We start from the raw sequence: 6000 nt of genomic DNA, 5'->3' as shown, positions 1-6000 counted from the left end.
AGCTTGGAGCAAACCACTCAAGATTTTAAACACTCTGTTAGAAAGAAAAAGTACCTGAATGCAAAGTAAGGCAATAAATACTCTTTCAGGAATGTAAACCACAAGAACAGTGGTACAATTTTAAGCAAAAGTTTCATCTACTCTAGAATCCTGTCTCAGGATATCAAGGAAAAATACCAAGAACTGTGCAAATACATCATGGGTTTCTTTTTCAGGGTATTTTCCTAGCAACCAACAATTTTTGTTTCTAACTAACAGCCTCAGGGTTTCTTCTTTCTTCCATGAATTTGTGCTGAAACATTTTGAATCTATATCAATTTATAACATCCATAAGATTCTTCAGCATAGCTTTGCTACTTGACCATGCAGTGTGGGTGTTGTCACCCTTGCATTCTGCAAGTTTCTAATTCAAATGATATAATTCTTAATAGAGTAAAATAGATTTTTTTTTTCTCCTGAAGTTCCTTCTTGTATCCTAAAATTTGCTCTTCTAAAATTAACATAGAAAATAAAATATACAAGTTATATTTTTCCTGATCAGCCTCTGTGGTTGCTGCTTGGTATTAGAAGTGCTTCAGCAGCAATGATCCCGTCTGGATGGGGATTTTTTAGCAAGGATGAGTTTTTAATAGAGTGATTAGTTAGTAGAGGGAGGTTAGACCCTTCTGGCTTTATTCTGCAGCACTTGGAAGACAACATATGAACCAGACATCCCATGACCTCTGATGGAGGACCTGTCACTTTGAGACATCTCAGTCTTCTTGAGAAAGTATCTTTTCTTTTTTTTCCTTTTTACTGAGGAACCGGGGCTGCTGTGCTGAACAGATAAGGTCAGCTAATAAAACAAATGAGACTAGCTGTTTTAGAAGCTGGAACAGAATGAATGGACAGAAGACATTTGGAACCTAGCAAAACCATTTTCTTCAAAGTGGCTTTTCTGAATGAAGGTGGGGATGAATGGCCTAGACTAGTCAGGTATGTGACTGCAACTGCATCTTTTTATGAAACAGTAGACAATTCATGTTTTATATTCAATTGTTGTTTTATACTGGGATTCAAAGCCCGTGTAATCTTCGTGGGATCCCAGCAGACTGCTGTAAAGTGGAAAGAATTTCCCTTTGTGAGATGCTGCTCTGTGCAGGTAAACCTATAACACATTCTGTTCAAGCATACACAAAACTTAATCTGCAAAATAGCAACCACTGCTGCGTATAACTGGGCTCTTAAATCAGTTCTGATCCCTGCCCGTCTGGAAGTGTTTTCATCTTGTCTGACCCTGAAGAGTGCAAGTTTTTTTCCAAGCTGGTAATTCTGGGGGAAGTCCATTGTTTTGTGGAGTATAGGAGTGTTTTTCCTTAACAATTGCTATGACCACCAGAGTCTTGGCCTGCTGCTAGCAGTATCTATGCTATGGGCAGCAGAGAGGGTGTTGTAGGGAGGAGCTGTTCTTTACTCAAGTCGGTGCTGACAGCAGTATCCTCCGTGGTGCCAGGACTTATGTGGGTGACTCAACAGGGGTTGCTCTTCCATCTGTGTCAGTACCGAAACAATGTCCCAGCATGGTGCTGGAAGCTACACAGGGGATGAGATGTAAAAGCCTACTTTTCAATGCTCTATTACTCTGTTTAGTGTTTGCTTGTCTTCTCTATTGTGTGCTTGATGAAATTTTAATTATTATTTATTATACTTTTAATGCTGCATGCCAAATACTGAGGATGCATGGAGATGGTTGATAAATAAAATAATTAGTATTATGAGCAACAATAATCTTCTAAAAATTGGCCCTGGCTTACTACGAGTAACTTCAGTGAGCTGGTACTTCTGCAAAGTATTTTACTATTCATACTGTTTCTGCAGGTTTTCTTCCTACATGTTAAAGCAGTAATTAAATCTGCCCTCTTTTTTCTCATGTGGTAGGTGAGGAGGAATATCCACTTTTAACTTTTGGCTAAATTTTCACATATATGAAGTGTCTTGGCCAAAGTAAAGATGCAAGCTTGTGGCTAAACCAGGAAGAGTCCTGGTCCCAAGTCTCCTTGCTGTAGCTCTGCAGTAATCTTACAGTATTTATAGGTAAAATTCTTTATCTGCACTAACAATGACATTAACCAATATAACAAGTTGCCTTTGTTAGTAGGAAGGCTAAGCAAAGAGAGACTACAGTGGACTTCTGTTTTTCACCAGAAAGTGTAATATATCTTTCTACTGTTCATTTTTCAATTTTATTTTTTTAAGAAATGGCAAGAGGCTTGCAGAACCTTTATAAATTTTGCATTACTAATTTTGAGTACATGTATATGAGCATTTGTGGGGCACAGCCATGCCAAGCACAGAGGAGAATTAGATGTAAATTAGGGAAGTAGGGAGTAAATCAACACAGGAAGACTGTGAAATTAAATGCAAAAGTAATGGAAGGAAAACAGTACTTCAAAAGGCACAAGTCTGTGATTGGTTACAGCTGTCAGAAAACATCAGTCCTGCTCCCAATCTTCTTTGCTATTTAAGGAAAGAAAAGAAATCTGAAGAATTTAATTTTAATTATATAAAATAACAAGCTGGGGAAGTCGAGCATGCCAGGGCCTACCCTGTATCTAAAGTTTCACATAATTTGCCTGCTGCCCTGGCTGGGAACTCCTATACATGCCTGTCACGTGAACTGCCATTCCTCAAGGCTTTGGGATTATTTTGTTTTTGTGCCACAACACTCTGTTCTTGCTGCTTTAAACCTGATTAATGAATTGGAAGTTGTGTTGATTTAGTACTTCAGGTACCAGCATCCAATTAATGGTTGTAATAACTTTCTCAGATCCTAGTGCCCTACTCTTCCTGTTATCTTGAAAGAAAGGAGAAGAGCAGCAAGTTAAGTTTTAATATAACTTTGTTTCATTAAGCCCTAGAAACTCAGATGCAAATACAGGGAATGGAAACAGGGTGTGTTATCCCTCCCAATGAAGTCTCCAGGCAGTGTTAGAGCAGGTACATTAGCTTCAAAGACATGCAAAATTGTTTCTGTGTTTTGTTTGCCTTCCGGCTAGGAAAATGTTCTGTACCCCTTTAACAACAACAAAAATGTCAAAGGAACCACGAGGGTCTGCCCAAGTAGGAGCAAATACCTTTCTTATCCTCCTTGGTGCTGCCTGGCATGAGTGTAGTCGGGTGTCCCGATGCGCTGGAGGGAGTTCAGAGCATAATCCACAGCACAGCCTGGGAACAGGAAGCGGACCTGGGCTGCAGAGTGCTCCTGCTGCTATGCCAAAGTGTCACAGAGTGCTACTGTGTTCTCCATGCCCCCAGCTCGAAGGGAAAGTTTTGTTCCATCTGTTCTGGCAGCTTCACAATTCCCCTTCTAAACCCCTGAAACTGAGCCATGGTTGTGTCACATGAGATTTGCTGTACAAGGAAAATGGCACAAAAATCCCAAAGCCAGAACACTACCTCTGACTTTAAACTTGCCCATTGCATAGGAGCAGCAGATAAAACCAGTGTAGGAGCAGCAGATAAAACCAGTGATCAGGGAAAAAAAGACTGCTCTGACAGCACCAAAAATGTGCCATTGGGATAGATTGCCAGGAAGATCATCAGCCTCCTCTTGGGAGAGCTGTCCATGCCCAAACCTACCCTACAACAATGGATACAAGGACAAGAAAGTATTAAGTTGCTTCCTCTGGAAATCAGACACACTTTTCTAACCTCTTCTACTCTTGACGTTCACTGCTGATAAAAGGAAAAGGCAACAGAGAGTGTAAAGTTCATTGGGGTGCAAGCTGATAAACTATATATTAATGGGCCAGAATCTATTTTGAATTTTCAAGGATAGCACTGGATTTTAGAGCGTGAGTCTCAGGTTACTGACGGCACAGTATTAATATGTCCTAAACCCTGGGTTTGTCATGCAGATTTAGTACATCTACTGAACGGAAATCACACTAACTAAACAAATCCAAACAATCCCATGGGTTTACGTAGGACGCTGTCTCAGCTTCAGATGTTTCAAACTTTGGGTGTTCATTTCCTTTAATGCAAGTCTCCAAAGGTCTGTAGTTCAAAGAGGAAACAAATGGAGCACTTGTGCTTAAATAACACTGTGTACTGTTTATTCTATTAGTGACGGTGATCCAGGCACTTGTATCATTCTTTGTATCAGACTTTGACACTTGGATGTCTATCGTTGGATTGGCTGTTAGTTACAAAAGGCTGTTGCTTCAGTCATCGCTTGAAACACTGGAACGAAGCCTGAGCCTCTTGGACATTTTAAGTAGCTGGTTTATTTGTCTTTCCAAAGCAATTTATCTAAATAGGCCAACACAATCAAATTACACGGGATTCTAAATATTGCCCAGTCTGACATCTTAATTAGAACTTTTAAAAAATAATGGTTACCTTTCAGCTCCCAAAATTTCACAAACCTTTCTTAAAAATTGGCCAGTGAATATCACTAACAGCCACACAAAGCTATTTGTTTTTCAGAGTTGATCAGACTTTCCATTGGCACATATCCTGAGGGAAAAAAAAAAAAAAAGGCAAGGAGGAATACAATTTACACTAGTTTGAAAACACAAAAGCAGAGAATCACTGATAGTTCTAGTTATGATCTTTATCTTGCATAAAGCCTTTCTTATCCACATTTGTCTTTAAAGTAGTGCCTTATAAAAACATTTCTTTTCAGACATATCATAACCTAATTGGGTTACACAATATTGTGAGTAATTTAAAATACCATGATGATTGCATTGCCTTTTCCACACTGCTTCCAGCTGAACTTTGTTTCCACAGAGACTGTGGAAGTGGAGCAGTTGCTGCTAAGTGTAACTTTGACTTTTTCTGTATTCATATAGAAATTGCGTCATGTGCCTCAGAGTGAGCTCTCATTTGAGGATGAATCACGAGAAATATTCCATGCTACTGGGAAATAGAAGACTTTGGAGTGTGTGAAAGACAGAGTATCAGAGCTAAGGGATGATGATTTAACAACATGCTAATTAGAATTATTACCTCTTGCTTTTCTGTGGGTGATCAAAACTAAAAAAAAAAAAAAAAAAAAGATATACAGCCAGCTGTTTTGCACCAGACTTTAAAAATACAATCTCAGAATTTCAGTATAGTTGTCAGAGTTACAAAAGGTTCTTTTAATATTTTGTTCTAGATGTGTGTGTTTGAGGGTTTAGATACTAAGTTTGAGAGAGGATGGGTATTTCCCTTCAGGACAGTTATAATTGACCACAAACTTATTTAGAAGTCTGCTGCTCAAGGTAAGGTCAGTACAACTTGCTAGAAATTAAAAGTTGTTAAATATTATTACACTTAACTTTTGTTTGTTTGTTTTGTTTGTTTGTTTGTCTGTTTTTTCATAAAAACAAGGCTCCATATAGTGGAAACTAAATTAGAATTTTCACTCCAGCATGTTAAATGCACAGCAACCCCTACCAGAGACACCAGAAACAAGAGCTGGGCCTTCAGGCAACTTCAAACCATGTTCATGACCCCTTTCATTCTAGGTGACCAAAATGAACCTAGGCTGACTTAGATCCCTGAAAAGCAGACAGCTGAGGTGTAGGAGTCTCAGAATGAGCTGCTTTGATTCTGCTCTTGTATTGTGTCAGATTGCTCTGTTGAAACTTTTTCTTGAAAACCACTTTTACCCTCACAGATACTAGGCACTATTCGGCTGCAAACTATCCGAGTGAAAATAATAAGCATCAAAAGTTTGATGGTGTATATGTTGAGACCGTAACACAATCAGTTTCTATATTCCTTTTCTGCTTGTTACAATTCTGTGGTCATACTTCTTTTATTGCACTGGACGATCATACTCAGTTTCTACTACCACAGCTAGAGTTATGCTTAGTATTTTCCATTAAAGTTTCAGATTATTTTACAGGGTAAGACAGTATCATTTGGATCTTATGACAAATTAAGCAATGTACTTACAAAAGAAAAAAGGCCAGTGCTTTATATTTCTTTCTTGTAGTTTAAGCTTTCCTAAAAACGTTTAGGGAACGA

This window comes from Cygnus atratus, chromosome 5 (genome assembly GCF_013377495.2).
Source record: "Cygnus atratus isolate AKBS03 ecotype Queensland, Australia chromosome 5, CAtr_DNAZoo_HiC_assembly, whole genome shotgun sequence".
In the NCBI taxonomy this organism is placed as follows: domain Eukaryota; kingdom Metazoa; phylum Chordata; class Aves; order Anseriformes; family Anatidae; genus Cygnus; species Cygnus atratus.
Note: the sequence above shows the minus strand (reverse complement) of the source record.